The following is a 16,318-nucleotide window of genomic DNA, read 5'->3' as shown; positions in this document are numbered from 1 at the left end:
AGGGAGTGGCAGTCCTGGTGGGTGGCCTGTGCAAGGACATGTGGAGGTGGGGATGAGCTGTGTGTGTGACGGTAAAGAGCCCAGCACGGACCTCCTCCCCAGTGGCCTCTGCCTTCTTGCTGACCATGCAGGGAGTCCAAAGGTCTCCTCCTCCCAAAAAGAACAAAAAGCCTGGATGAGCATAGGCTCAGAGGACAGGGGACAGTCAGGAATGGGGGAGCCCATTGGCACTGGAAAAAACCAAAACAAAACGAAAGACTGTACCTGAGTCATTCTTCACCCACCTGTTAGTGTTAGGTTCTCACACTCAAATGCTTCAGGGACCAGGTGAGTGATGCTAGAGGGAAGCAGGTACAGGATAAGAAAATCAGAGTACAAAGGTGAGGATATGCAACCAGGGACATTGTCCTTAAGGAGTGGATGGAACAGAGAAGGAAATATCCCCATTTTAAATAATAATATTTTTTATAACCACCCTGTGGGTCTGGTCCATGAGATATCAATTTTAATCTTCCAGGTTCAGCTCAAGTTGTATAAATGGGGAACAGGGGCTCCTTCTTGACCTGACCCCTCATGAGCTTCAGGAAGGGTCAGTTTCCCACTGGTGCCACATGGAGGATCATACCAATAGTGTCTACCCTACAGGAGTGCTGGTGGCGATTACATGAATCATTCTGTATGTCAAGTGCTTCGAACTTCACCTGGCATCTGACAAGTGCTCAGTGATTGTTATCATAACCCGAGGGCTTCCTGGAAATGCCAAGCTCTGTGGTTGGTCAGATGGTGAGAGCAGATGGCTAGATCTTGTTCTTCACCTGATCTTCCTCACCTGGGGGCCAGACTCTTTCCCCTTCAATGGGACAGTGAGAAACACTTAGCACAGGGACCTTGGCACGGAGGGGTGTCAGACTGCGAGAGGCTCAAAGCTTCACCAAGGGAAGATGGTTGCACAACTTTGTACTAAAACCCACGGAATTGTACACTTTAAATGGGTGAGTTGTAGAGAACAAATGTATGGACACCAAGGGGGGAAAGAAGGGGTGGTGGTGGGATGAATTGGGAGTCTGGGATTGACGTGTATACACTAATATGTATAAAATAGATAACTAATAAGAACCTTCTGTATAGCACAGGGAACTCCACTTTGCTGTACAGTAGAAACTAACACAACATTGTAAAACAACTTTACCCCAATTTAAAAAAATAGTAATAAATGGGTGAGTTGTATGGTAGGTGAATTGTAGCTCAATGAAGTGGTTAAAAAGAAAAAGAAACTCTACAAAGGGAGTCAAGAAGTGACCCTTCAGCTAATACAGGGACCCTGGCCCAAACACTGATGTGTCATTCATTCATTCAATAAATATTTTCTATATAATATCTGCTTTGTAATAAGCGAGTGTTGAGAACACAAACTTTAGCCCAGCCGTAAGAGGTAGGAGCTAGGGAGGGCTCTTGGAGAAGATGTCTGAGCTGAGACCTGAACAATATGGGGAAATGAGCTAGACGAAGCAGTGGAGGAGGGTGTTCCAGGCGGAGGGAACAGCATCAGCAAAGGCCTACAGGTGAGGAAGGCAAATATCCTTTAAATGCCCCTCCCCTTTCTTTTGTATGTCAGCCCTTGTATTGGACAATGCTGCTGACATTTTTAGTGCCCAAGAAATCCCTGGTCCCTGCGTTCATGGAGCTCCAGTGAGGGACAAAGATGCATTACCAGGGCTTCCCTGGTGGCGCAGTGGTTGAGAGTCCGCCTGCCGATGCAGGGGACAAGGGTTCGTGCCCCCGTCCGGGAAGATCCCACATGCCGCGGAGCGGCTGGGCCCATGAGCCATGGCTGCTGAGCCTGCGCGTCCGGAGCCTGTGCTCCGCAACGGGAGAGGCCACAACAGTGAGAGGCCCGCGTACCGCAAAAAAAAAAAAAAAAAAAAAAAGATGCATTGCCAGACATGACCATTTGTGCTGGGATGGGAGAGGCACAGGAGAGGGGTCGGGGCAGGGATAGGGAAGGTCAGAGGCTGTGGGTTTCCAGAGGAGGCACCTGAGCCAGTCTGAGAGAACATCAGGGAAGGCTTTCTGGAGGAAGAGATAGAGTTCTGAACAGTCTGTTCAAAGATCCCTTTGAGAATCTGTTGAAAGCTCTGGACATTCACAGAAGAAAAGCACACGGACATTGTAGGCAATTTCCAAATACTCCCATTCCCTCAAGCGCCTGTGCCTGGGCTGCCGGTAGTTATCCCATTACCCTCCACAACCATCTTGCTGTATAAATGTCCCAGGAATGGGGACTGGGATAGCCAACAGTGCCGGAAAACTTTGAGTTGAAATTTCAGTATCCTGGGTGTGGGGTGGGGTTTTGAGAGCCCCAAACTTCCCTCTCACCCCGCGCCGGGACTGGAGGGTGTGCCAAAGAGCTAGCTTTTTCCTGCCTACATCCTCCTTACTAACCTCTAGCCCTGGCGCTGTGGGGTCCTTGGCACGTGCCGGGACCAGCGCGTTTTCCTCTGGAATGTCCAGAGGGAAATAGTCCATACTGCCACCACGCTCGCCAGACAAGCGCCGCAGCGCCCCCTGACGGTCACGGAGTAAGCGCGTCCCAAGCCGCACGCGCCCCCTAGTGGCTGATGCTTATACAGTCATCAGCGAGCACCGACCTCCGGTTCCAGCCTTTGGTCTGCTGACTGCAGTCATCATCCTCGCCGTTAACGTCATTTTCTTCTTCTTCACCACCACCACCACCACCACCATCACCATCATCATCATCATCATCATCATCATCATCATAGCTAATACATAAATAGTGCATCCTATGTGCCAGGCACTGTGCTGCTTTATACATATCACCTCATTTAATCCTCACATCAGCCCTATGAAATGGGTTCTGTTACAGTTGCATTTTCCTCATTTGAAGCACGGAGAGGTAAGGAAACTACTCACCCAAGATCACACAACTACTAAGTGTCAGAGCCTGGATTGAACGTAGGCAATTTGTCTCCGGAGTTCATTTTCTGAATAGTTCAAAAATAATCATGAAGTGAAGTAATATGACGGTTTGGGATTGCTTCAAACAGCTGTGTGTTAGAGTGGAAAGAAACTGGGTCCCTGGATCACCACGTTGCCAGCCTGGATCATTTCACCTGTGGGTATTATGTGAGAGAGTATTATGTGAGAATAAACTTTTTTACTTAAGTCATCATATTTTGAAGTGTCTTTGTGGTAGCGATTCAGCTTTTATCCTAAAACAAGGGCACCAGAATCACCTGGAGGGCTTGTTAAAAGGCAGATTGCTGGGCTCCACTCCCAGTAAGTCTGGAGTAGGGACCTAGACTTTGTATTTCAAATAAATTCCCAAGAGCTGCTGCTAATCTGAGGGCCAGGATTTGAGAACCACTGCCCCCAGGAATGAGGAATGCAGGTCCTTACTGGGTGTTGCTTTGTATGCCCAGCATTCATTCGCTCTCTTTGGGAGTACTGCCTTCTTCCCTCGGAGTCCACACGGCTGATCCCACCGGAAGACTCCAGGCCTGGCCAATGAGTGAATCCCTCCCCTTGGCCTTTGCAGTTGGTTCAGGATTGGGCGTGTCCCTGAAGTCGGACCAATGAGAGTCAGTCCTGGAACCATTGCGGGGTTGTTGGGGAGGGCCCTCGTAGGCTTGCCATGCTGGAAGGGCTTAGGCCTGGAGCACTGGGGGCTCCCCTGAGGGAAGAGCTAGTTTGAAAGTGAAGCCAACACATGGGAAAACAGGGCTGGGAGGTGAACAGAGAGACTGTTCCTGACATATCATCTGTGCCTCTGGGTCCAGTGAATCCTCAAAATGTTTCAGGAAGTTGACATTTTCCTTTACATCCTACATCAAATCTATGAGCAAATTCTGTCAACTCTACCTATAAAAGATGTCCTGTCCTGTATTTTTTAAGCGAAGTATAGTTATGTACAATATTATATGTTACAGAGGTACAATATAGTGATTCACAATTTTAAAAGGCTCTACTCCATTTATAGTTATTATAAAATATAAGCTGTATTCCCTGTGTTGTACAATATATCCTCTTGTCCTGTATCGGAGGAAAAGTTATGCTATAAATTAGAACATTATTGGGTCAATGACAAAACTGGAATGACAAAACTGGAATAGTAGAGTAAGAAACTTTTGCATGTTAATGTTAAATTTATGAACTTAGTCATTGTATTGTGGTTATGTAAGAGAATATCTATATTCTTAGAAAATGCACACTGAACTATTTAGGAGTAGAAGGCCATGTGTATGTAACTTAGCTTCAAATTATACAACCCCCACAAACATAACAGAGCAAATTTTTTTTAAAATACTTGTTTATTTATTTATTTGGCTGCGCTGGGTCTTAGTTGCGGCATGTAGTTCCCTGACCAGAGATTGAACCCATGCCCCCTGCACTGGGAGTGTGGAGTCTTAAACACTGGACCACCAGGAAGTCTCCAGAGCAAATGTTAAAGAGGATAAAAATGTTGACAAGAAATGAACCTGAGTAGAAGTATATGAATGTTCTTTATGCTATTCTTAGTCTTGCAAATTTGTGTAAATTTGAATTTATCTCCAAAAATAAAAAAAAAAGGTTAAAAAAAATTTTTGAGATCTAAAATTCTGGACAACAATATCAATATAAGTAGAACTGGGGAGATAAAGTGCTCTATGATCCAGGTAGTGTTTGGTCTGAAGATTAAACTTTTAATTAAACTTCAGATCTGATTTTTTACAGTGTGCATGATAAAATTTCAAGGATTACTCCTGAAAGAATAGAAATGGTGCCTAGATTCCAAGTTAGTGGAGGGAAAAGGAAGAGTGAAAAAACACAAGACAAAACAAACAAACAAAAAACACAGTCACTTCAAAGAAGCCGGGGCTTCCCTGGTGGCGCAGTGGTTGAGAGTCCGCCTGCCGATGCAGGGGACACGGGTTCGTGCCCCGGTCCGGGAAGATCCCACATGCAGCGGAGCGGCTGGGCCCGTGAGCCACGGCCGATGAGCCTGCGCGTCCGGAGCCTGTGCTCCGCAACGGGAGAGGCCACAACAGTGAGAGGCCCGCGTACCGCAAAAAAAAAAAAAAAAAAAGAAGCCTTAATGAGGGTGGGGGGGAAGCATAGAAAAAAATGGGGACAATAAAATTACACAGTATGATGGTTGGAGCGAATAAAATATATCACTAATCACACAGAGAAAAATTGTATTCCGAGCCTAAACACTTCCGACGACCCGTGTCCCACCCTCCTCCCCAGACTTCCTGCTCCCACCGCTGCCCCACCCCCCAGTCCCTTTCTCAAGCAGCTAGAGGGACTCTGAACACCCAAGTCAGATCCAGTCCCTCCCCTGCTCCATCTCACTCAAGAGTAAAAACTGGAGCCCCCTCTGCAGCCGATACGACTCTGCACCATCTGCTTCTGGTTTCGTCCCCCGCCCTCTCCTCCCCGCTTAGTCCTCTCCAGGCACATGGATCTCCTTATTGTTTCTCTGAAACACCAGACATGTTCTCACCTCAGGATCTTTGCACTGGGTGTTCCCTCTGCCTGGGGGACTCTTTCCACTTGGCTCACTCCCTCGCCACCAGTGGAGACCGGATAAATAAACTGGGTACAGCCACACAGCGGGATCCGCAATGAGAACAACCTATGACTACACGCGATTACAAGAATGAGTCTCACACTGCCGTTGAGTGGAAAAAACCAGATACTCGAGATAATACATATTCTGCTTCTATTTACGATAAATTCAGGACAGGAAAAAACAGTCTATGCCGTCAGAAGTCAGAATGAGGGTGACCCTGATGGGAGGGCAGATGCGCTGAAAGGAGCCAAACTGTTTCTTGGTCTGGGCGCTGGTGACCGAGGTGCATTCAACTGGCAGAAATTCACCCTGCTGAACACTTACGGTCTGTATGTACTGTTTTGCATGCACGTCGACTTCAATAAACAGCTTCAAGAAACAAAACAAACGAAAACAAAATGGAATGAACCTCCGTGTTCCCACCACCCAACTTAAGAAACAAGACATTTCCGGCCCTCAGGCCCCTCTCTCCCAACACAATGTGCTTTTATACCCGCACACCCTGCCCCGCCGCTTCAGTTCCCTTCTTCAGCTTACTAAGCGCATCTTCCCACTCAGAACTCAGGCAGCGAGCGGGCCGGGGCCAGGGCACAGGGCCTGGGCGGGGATGTACGCGGAGGGGGTCTTGTAAAGGGAGAAGGAGGGATGGGATTTCTGAATCCCATCCAGGCAGCGGGAAGTAATGCTCCTGTGATACCCTTGCCCTTAGTACTGACGGGCGGGGTGGGGCGGGGCTCGCTTTGCAGCGTGGCCCCCAAGTGCTCAGGGCCCAATGTCTGGACGGTGGGACTCAGCGCTGAGACTCCCTGTAAAATAGCCACTGGAAATGCAACCTGCTTGCACGCACGCTCTCTCTTGGTTTCTCTCTGTGTCTCTTTCTCTCTCCCTCCCTGTCTCTCTTCCTCCCTCCCAATCTCTCTCTCTCCTCAAGAAGAAAAATACTCACAATTATTTACATGAAGTTTTATTACATCAGACTGTAACCAAAGGATCCAAGTTCCAACTTTGAATCTTTCAATAAACTTTGAATAAATAGCAGTGCTACTTTTTCTTTTTTGTACTGTAATATTTATTTTGAAATTCTTTTTTATTGGCATGATTTGATATATATATGAGGTTTGAGAACAGTTCAGCTTTTGCATCTCTTTTCTGGCCATTAATGTTATTTATTTCATTTCCTCATTATTATGGGAAATAATCTTTTTTTAAAATAATTTATTTATTTATTTATTTTTGGCTGTGTTGGGTCTTTGCTGCTGTGCACAAGCTTTCTTTAGTTGTGGCGAGCAGGGGCTACTCTTGGTTGCGGTGCGCGGGCTTCTCATTGTCGTGGCTTCTCGTTGTGGAGTACGGACTCTAGGCGCGCAGGCTTCAGTAGTTGCGGCACGAGGGCTCAGTAGTTGTGGTCTGCGGGCTCTAGAGCGCAGGCTCAGTAGTTGTAGCGCACGGGCTTAGTTGCTCCGCGGCATGTGGGATCTTCCCGGACCAGGGCTCGAACCCATGCCCCTTGCATTGGCAGGCGGATTCGTAACCACTGCGCCACCAGGGAAGCCCGGAAATAAACTTGTATAGGGAATGAAGGCACTTGGCAGGTCTCTGTGATATCCAGGGACACACCAGAGGGTGTGGTGACATTTAGGAAGCTGGGGGTTGGGGGGAAGGTGCTGAGGGGGCCCAGGTGACCCAAAGGAAGTCTGGAGGCCAGGCAAGCACCCAGATGGGACAGGCCCTGTGGACTCTGGGCTGGAGGAGCAGGTGAATTCCAGTCCCACGGAAAGTAGACACCACGGAATGTAGAGTCATGTTGTCTGTGAGGGCGAGGGAGGAGAGGATGTAAGGAGGGCATGGCTGCTCTGTGCAGGCCTGGTGCCCGGACAAGGAGATGGCTCAGCCTGGGGGGCTGTGAATAAAGAAGGAAGGGCAGGTCAGACTAAGCACTGCTATCACTGAGAGCTTCCTGGGCACCCTTCCTTACTCACTGGGTCCTCACAGCACCCACCTTACAGATGAGGAAACTGCCTCTCCAAGAGAGGAAGACCCCCAAGCCAGAGAGCAGGGCTGGAGCAGAAGACCCCCAAAGCATAACCCTTGCTTGGAAATCTTAGATAACTTCAGGGCTTCAACCACCTCCGATTACTGCTTTTTTCCTCCCAGTAGAAAAAAAGAAAAAATACAGAAACACAAACACACTTGATTACAAAGCCTGAGGGAATTTTTGGAGTGACAGAACTGCCATGAACCCTGCTTGTGGTGGTGGTTATACAATTCTCTGCATTTATTAAAATTCATAAAACGGTGTACACACACACACACACACCCATGGATGACTTTTATTGTTTGTAAACAAGAATATTAAAAAAAAAAAACAGTGAATGTACTTTGTATCTCAATTCAAAGACAACCACTGTAAAGCGATGTTTTTGAGACAGTTGGGGGAAACCTGAATAAGGACTGGCTGTGAGATGACATTTAAAATTTTGTTAATTTTGTTAGATGTGATAAGGCTTTGGAGTTATATAAGGAAATGCAGCCCCTCCCCCCTTTACTTTGATGTTCACTGTGGTATTTAAGAATGGACACGATGTCCACCACTTGTATTTTTTTTTAAGTATTTCCAAATAGAGGGGAAAGGTGATGAAATAGCAAAATGTTGACAGTTCTTGAAGCTGAGTGATGGGCCCACGTGAGTTTATTGTCTCTCTGCTTTTGGTAGCTGTCTGGAAATGTTCATGACCTAAGTTAAAATTTTCGAAAATAAAATTAAAAAGAAGAGTTCGTTGTTGGTTAAGCACAATTTGGAAAATACAGAAAACTAGAAAGACAAAGATACCTCTTCCCTAATCCCACATCACTACTGTAGTTAACATATTGATGTATTTCCTTTCAGCCTTTTCTATTTTATTCAGGCTTGAAAAGTGGTGTGTGTGTGTGTGTGTGTGTGTGTGTGTGTGTGTGTGTGTGTGTGTGTTTTACATAACTGTGTGAGCAAATTGTTTATACAGTCCTGCTTTTTCCCCTCTTAAAACATAAGCTGTTCCCTTGTTAAAACATCTTTGCATAAACACAATCTCTAATGTTTGCATGGTGTTTACTCAACAGGGCAGTGTTGCCAGACATTGAAGCTGTTTCCAATTTCCTCCTATTATAAATAATGCCTCGATGCACATCCTTGTGCATCCCAGCGGTGGGATTGCTGGGCCAAAGGGTGCGGATCCCCTGGCAACTCACAGTCAAAATCTCCATAGTGTTTCTGCCTGACCCGAAGCTGAAATGACCTCATACGGTTAAAGTGAGATTTCACTGCCATTTGTTATTTCCTAAAGTTTGATTCATGACTAGAGTTCATAAGAGGGTTTTTTTTCTCCCCCCAGTTGTAGGAAACAGAAATCCATTCACTCTAGCACATGTCAAAAGGGGGTTGCGTCAGTTGGCAAGTAAAGCTAACATTCAGCTTTTTTAACCTAAAACAATAAAACAGCCAGGAATTTTACCAGCAAAATGGGTTTATTTGGGAATAGCAGAGAATTACAATTTGGGACGTGGACTCTATGGTAAAGCACAAGCAAGTGGGGAGAACAAAGGAGAGGCACGTTCTCTTATAGAGGAGAAGGGAGAGCTGGGAGGGTCTGTTATAAACCGAGTCCGGTGGAAGAAACCGGGAGCTTTAAGTTTAATCGCTTTTCTTAGGCTGAGCTGTAACAGTCTCCTTTTAGTGGCTGGACCGTTGCTGGGCAAGAAAAAATTTTTCCTTCCTCCTGATGGGTAGTAAAGCAGTAACCTTCTTCCTGTTGAAAGTAGGAAGGTACATCTCTTCCTGTCCAGTCTATAATTGTCCTGGAGAGGCAGGGCATGACAGCTCTCCCTTCTGGCCGCCCAACTTCATTTTTTTTTTTTGCGGTACGCGGGCCTCTCACTGTTGTGGCCTCTCCCGTTGCGGAGCACAGGCTCCGGACGCGCAGGCCCAGCGGCCACGGCTCAAGGGCCCAGCCGCTCCGCGGCACGTGGGATCTTCCTGGACCGGGGCACGAACCCGTGTCCCCTGCATCGGCAGGCGGACTCTCAACCACTGCGCCACCAGGGAAGCCCCCAACTTCATTTTAAATGAGGCTTCTGTTTATTCATTTTCACAGCTTGGACAAGCTATCTTGCTACGTTGATGGTTGAGATACTAAATTATTTCTGTATCGGTTGGTAAATCATGCTGCCTCAAGATCTGCACATTTTCCACACTGGGACCCCTCTAACTTCCCCTTCACCCCACTTCCCAGACCTCCCAATACAGGGGGGAAAAAGCCTTAATGTCAGGCACAGCAATGAAGCCTTCTGATCGCTCAGTGCCCAAATCACTGGTTGTTAAATATTCTGATTAATCTTGGACGCAAGCAACAGACAAGCTGATTCAGACGGCTTAAACTGTAAAGGAAATTTGTAACTGGAAGTTCCACACTTGGCTGGCTTCAGCTAAAGTTGACACATCTGTTCAGCAGTGTCACCAAGGACCCCATTTCTTTTCATCCCTCTGCCCCACCTTTTCCAGCGGCAGTTCCCAAGATAGCTGCCAGCGGCCTCTGGGCCAGAGGGACCCTCATTCATATCCCCCAGGTAAAGGGGAGCACCTTCGTCTCAGATTTCCCCAACAAAGTAATAAGGCTGACTCTGTCCAGCTGAGGTCACATGGCCGTGCCAGAGACAATCACTGTGGCCTGGGGCGGACCCAAATGCCCAGACTGGCTGAGCCAAGTCACATGTTCCTCAACAGTAATGCCCTTTGCTTGAAGCCACAGCCGAGGTTCAATCCAATTCCCGATGTCCTCCCTGCCTTGCTTCCCGTAAAACGGAGATAGTAATGACAGTCACTTCCTAGGGCTGCTGTGAGGATTAAATGAGTTCATTAACGCCAAGCACTTAGAATGGTGCTCATACACAGAAAGCACTTAAACATTAGCTGCTGTTATTGTCAACAGATGCTAATTCTCAGCTCTCCAGGCTGCAATTCTCTGCAAGCTCCTTATTTTCTGTACTCCACCCTCTTTCTACTTACCATCGCTAGATGACAAATCTCTCCAAAACACGGTGGCTTAAAGCAACACAGTAAGCCTTTTATCTCTCACCATGTCTGTGGTCAGGTTTTTGGGAAGGGTCCAGCTGGGCAGTTCTGCCTTGGGATCCCATATGGACGTAATGAGTTGGTGGCTGAAGCTGGGATAGTGGGGTGTCCCAGTTGAGGTACCAGCTGGGGGTGTGTGGGCAGCTCTCTCTCTCCTTGTACTCACACGGCTTCTCCATGTGGTCTCTCCACGTGGGCTGGTTTGGGCTTCCTCTAATCATGGCGGCCTCAGGGCAGTCAAAGTTCTTGCATGGCAGCTCTGGTCTTCAGTGTCTCTGTTTCACGAAAGAGGCAGAAACAGCCTCACCTCTTCTGCTCTAGCCTTGGGGCTCATGCAGCATCACGTCTGCAACATGCTACTGGTTATAAGCAACTCACAAGCCTGCTCAGATCCAAAAAGAGGGCAGGCAAATCCCACTTCTCATGAGAAAACGACAGTGAACTAGGTGAGAAACGTCCTGGTAATATTATGAAAATAATTTTAACTTTGTGCACAAAAGGTCTTGGGGACTCCCAGGGTACCCTGGACCAAACTTTGAGAACTGTTCTAAAGGCATGTATAAGCCTGGGATGGCTAGACATTCAGAACGTGCTGCACTGTACAAGACAGTGCAGCCTCAAATGTCCAAAGTGCCCCTTTGGATGCATTGGTAACTCTTTGATCCAGTTATCTAGGACCTGGGGTGGGGGCTCTTGCGTATAAACAGGGTTGGGGGGTGTGTGGTGGGGGAGGCATCTCAACTACAATGTTCAACTTGGTACTAAATGCTGGAAACTGGGAGTTCCCTGGTGGCCTACCGGTTAGAATTCTGGGCTTTCACTGTGGGGCCCGGGTTCAATCCCTGGTCGGGAAACTGAGATCCCGCAAGCCACGGGGTGTGGCCAAATAAATAAATAAATAAATACTGCAAAATTCAGACATACAAAGAGACTCTGGAGCTACTGCCTGGGTTCTAATTCCCACTCCATCACTTCCTTGCTGTGCAACTCTGGGCAAGTTCCTTAACCACTCTGTGGCTCAATCAGGAAAATGGAGACAATAACAGTATCCACCTCCCAGGGTTATTATGAGTTACCTTGGCTCATAGTAAGTGTTACAAGAGTGTTTTCTCTGAGTATTACTGTTACTCCGGTGACCATTCACATCCAAGAGGCCATCGATGGTAAGATGCGTTGTTACTTCAAATCACCAGGAGAGAAAAAAAACCTGCCAGTTAAACTATGACCGACGAGCGTTGTAAGCTGCATTCTGATTTCAGAGGTGTTAACAAGTAGGGGAGGAAGGGGTCAATAAAATATGGTTTTATCGTGTGCACATGTGCATGGAAGAATTTAACGGTAAGGACGTCCACCATAGCGCTGTTTATAGCAGCAAATCATGCTCAAACTCCCACAACCACAGATCAATCACACTAGTTATGGGGCAGCCACAAAATGTGAATGAAGGCTTTTTCAGAGATTGTTCCAAAACCCTGCGGCTCCTCAAAAGTGAATCTCCCTCTTTCATTCATTCTTTTTTTTTTTTTTTTCCAGTACGCGGGCCTCTCACTGCTGTGGCATCTCCCGTTGCGGAGCACAGGCTACGGACGCGCAGGCTCAGCAGCCATGGCTCACGGGCCCAGCTGCTCCGCGGCACGCGGGATCCTCCCGGACCGGGGCACAAACCCGCATCCCCCACATTGGCAGGTGGACTCCCAACCACTGCACCACCAGGGAAACCCTCTTTCATTCTTTCTCATCTCCTCTCTCTATCCCATCCTCTATCTCTGTCTGTCTCTCCTCTATGGCTGCATAAAGTAAATAAAAAATAAAGCTCTTCTACAAAGAAAAATCTCTGGAGGGAATCCCCCGGCGGTCCCGTGGTTAGGACTCCGAGCTTTCACTGCCGAGGGCCCAGGTTAGATCCCTGGTTGGGGAACTAAGATCCCACAAGCCACGTGGCACACTCCACCCCCACCAAAAAAGAAAAAGAAATCTCTGGAAAAAAATACCCCGACCCAATCTAGTGCCTTCTGACACAACTGCCTGGAGAATGAAATGTGGGCTCCAGGCTGACTGGCTCCCAAGGCCAGCCTGGCCCATCTCCCACAGGCCTCTGCCATCCATCACACAGCTGGAGCCAACCTGAACAGGTGTAGCCAGAGAGGGGCCTTGTCTTCATCTACTGTCCGTGTGCCCACCTGTCTTCCAACGAACACATCCCTGGTGTCTCTGGGGTCTGGACAGGGCCCAGCCCTCTCCTCAGAGCCCCAGCCCCACCTTCCAACACCTTCAGGATAAACTGATTTTTGGAGGTCAGGCAGGTCTCACTGTTTAGCCTGATCCTTATATTCAATTCTCTCTGTTGAAATACCTGGTGTGGTTTCTCTTTTCTCTTTTTTTAAAATGTATTTTTTAATTATTTATTTATTTATTTATTTGGTTGTGCCGGGTCTTGGTCGCAGCAGGTGGGCTCCTTAGTTGTGGCACGCAAACTCTTAGTTGGGGCATGCATGTGGGATCTAGCTCCCTGGCCAGGGATCGAACCCGGGACCCCTGCATTGGGAGTGCGGAGTCTTACCCACTGGGCCACCGGGGAAGTCCCTTCTCTTTTCTTGACAAGCCTCTGACTGACACCGAGTATGTCTTTCCCAAACTGTCAACATTCCCCTTCATACTTGTCCTCCTCCACCACCGAGTCTTCCCCATCTCAGACCAGAGCTGCACTTTCCACTGAGGAACTAAAGCCAGGAGCTCGGGCAACATGGAGGGCACCTTCCCCTCCTCACTCCACAGAGCTAACCCATCAACGAGTTGTGCTTACCTCCAAAACAGATGCTCCCCCCGCCTCCAACTTTTTATTTTGAAAATTTCTAAATGTGCACTAGAGGGACTTCCCTGGTGGTCCAGTGGTTAAGACTCCAAGCTCCCAACGTAGGGGGCCCAGGTTCGATCCCTAGTCAGGGAACTAGATCCCGCATGCCACAACTAAGATCCTGCATGCAGCAACTAAGACCCAGCACAGCCAAATTAAAAAAAAAAAAAAATGTGCACAAGAATTGCAAGAAAGTCAGACAGAGAAAGACAAATATCACAGGATATCACTTGTATGTGGAATCTAAAAAAGTGATACAAATGAACTTATTTACAAAACAGAAATAGACTCACAGATACAAAAAACAAACTTATGGTTACCAGAGGGGAAAGGAGGGGGAGGGACACATTAGGAGTTTGGGATTAACAGATGCACACTACTATACATAAAATAGATAAAAAAAAACAAGGACCTGCTGTATGGCACAGGGAACTATATCCAATACAATAAAAAAAATCCAAAAAAGAATATATTTATAAAACTGAATCACTTTGCTGTATACCTGAAACTAATGCAACATTGTAAATCAACTGTACAATAAAACGTTGTTTGTTTTAAAAAAAAAGGATTGCAAGAAAAGTATAAGGGATAGCCACATATTCTTGATACAGATTCACCAGTTTTAACAATTAGCTCTCGCTCTCTCTTTCTAGATAGATAGATAAATAGAAATAGATACAGATATTGATAGTGAGATGACTACTTGTTAAAAACTGGTGACTACATATCGATAGCTATGTATATAGATATCTATAGGTAGAGAGTTGTAAATAGAAAAAGGTCTATTTGAGAACTGCTTGCAGTCATTTTGTGACATTTCACCCTTAATATTTCAGCAGACATCTCTCAAGAGCAAGGACATTCTCCTTCACAAGCACAATACCATTATCACACCAGGAAACTTTAAGATTAATATAATACTATAGTCCATATGCTAATTATCCCAACTAACCCACTAAGGTCCTCGACTTGATATCTTGATTTTATCTCCTAATCACTCTCTCCCCTTCCCATTGCTCCTGCCCTAAACTAGGTCATCATCACTCCCCTACCCTGACTCTCACCCTTGCTGGCCACCACATAATCCATTCTCCTCGTGGCAGTCAGAGTGAACCTTTACACAATGTAAATCAGATCATGTCACTCCCCCTGCTGAAAATTTCCAGTGGCTTCCCGTCCTTCTTAGACCAGAAGGCAAACTCTTGCCATGGCTTCCAACCATTAAATCACATATCTACTTGCTTCTTTTTTTTAATCCTCTCATTAGAATATCAACTCCAACAAAGAGAGATTTTTTCTTTTTCCCCCCCACTGCTATATCCCTAGGGCCTAGAACAGTAGTTGGCACAGGTGTTCAATACATATTTTTGAATGAAGGAATGAGCAAGCAAATATATCTTCCCATTAGCCATCGCCCCAACCAGACTCTGAGGTCCCTGAGGGCAGGGCCTGTGTGTGTCATCGCGTTTCCTCAGCACTCAGTACCTGATAGAAGCAAGTATTCCGAAAATGCTTTTAAAATGAAGAGAAGAATACATAATGAAGGGAAGTAATCAGTGATTGCCTGGGGCTGAGGCTGGGAGTGGGAATGGGAATTGACTACAAGTGGGCACAAGAGGTCTTTTTAGGGGGACGTTAATGTTCTAAAATTGGATTGTAAAAAATAAATTAAAAAACATTGGATTGTGATGATGGCTGTACAACTCTGCAGAAACACTCAGCATCATTACATCACTTAAAACAGGTGAATTTTATGATATGTAGAATACACCTCAACAAAACTGTTCAACAAAACTAAGCAACATATGTGTGAGGGACTAAATGAATGCTCCCTAGGAGGTGCCCTGCAGGTCGTCTGAACCTTACTCTGTGCTGCCCTGGGCGATGCTGGGGACACAGTGGTGACTAAGAAAGCTCTTGTCCCTGGCTTCACAGGCCCAGTGACAGCCCAGAGGGTCAGGGCCAGAATGGATGGAGGAGACACAGGCACAGGGGTCAGGGCCAGGATAGGGGAAGCACAGGGGGGACGTCGGAGATGCAGATGGGAGGAATCAGAGAGCACTTCCTAGCGGAGTGAACGCCTGAGCCAGACCCTGAAGGATGATGTTGTCCATGACTGTGACGCTAGTTTTTTTTTTTAAACACTTTTTCTACCTTAGCATAGGTCTGGCGGGTCTCTGCTGCAGCCCACGAATCCGGCCATTCCGCGGGTTCTGGAGGACAGGGCCACACGGGGGTGCTGTTCTACTGCGCTCGGGGAGACTCTACCGTGATCCCCTTGGTCTTGCAGGAGCCCGAGGTCCGAGCGGCGCCTTGAGGGCGGGGGGTTGTTTGTCGGGGGAATGTTTCCGAAGAGACAGAGGCAACACGGGCGGCGAGTGGCCCTTCGTAGGGTGGCGGAAGCACCCCCGGGGAGCAGCACATTGTCAGTAGGGCTGTGTCGGTTCTTGGTCCCCGGGAGGCCGCAGCGCGGAGCTTTCCAAAGAGCTCCGGAAAGGGCGGGGCGCTAGGCGCAGTCTGGCGTGGAAGGTTCCGAAACAGTCCTCGCCGCCCGGGGTGGTTCCTGGCGAGGAGACGCCTGTGGGGCGGAGCTTTCCAAAGCGAACCAGGAAGGGGGCGCTGCAGCTGCCTGAGCTGGACGTCGCCCTAAGCAAGCCCTGGGGGGGGGGGCAGGGGGCGTGCATCACGTGGCGTTAGTTGGGACGAGGCCACTGGGTTGGGCTGATACGTTAACTCCGCGTCCTCGGGTGTATTCTGAGAGAGCCGAAGCTTGGGGGAAGTGAGA

The 16,318-nt window shown here is 47.6% G+C and overlaps 1 long non-coding RNA gene across 1 annotated transcript; it reads right to left on the bottom strand.

Moving 5' to 3' along the window:
• Positions 1-9,122: 9,122 nt before the first annotated feature.
• On the bottom strand, positions 9,123-16,095 carry LOC132509892 (uncharacterized). Its single transcript, XR_009537160.1, has 3 exons — positions 15,688-16,095; positions 10,846-10,954; positions 9,123-9,357 (listed from the first exon to the last, which is right to left on the bottom strand). It is a non-coding gene; the product is annotated as an uncharacterized LOC132509892 (long non-coding RNA).
• Positions 16,096-16,318: the final 223 nt, after the last annotated feature.

The sequence above is a fragment of the Lagenorhynchus albirostris genome, chromosome 19 (genome assembly GCF_949774975.1).
Source record: "Lagenorhynchus albirostris chromosome 19, mLagAlb1.1, whole genome shotgun sequence".
Classification (NCBI taxonomy): domain Eukaryota; kingdom Metazoa; phylum Chordata; class Mammalia; order Artiodactyla; family Delphinidae; genus Lagenorhynchus; species Lagenorhynchus albirostris.
Note: the sequence above shows the minus strand (reverse complement) of the source record. Positions and strands in the feature narration are given on the sequence as shown.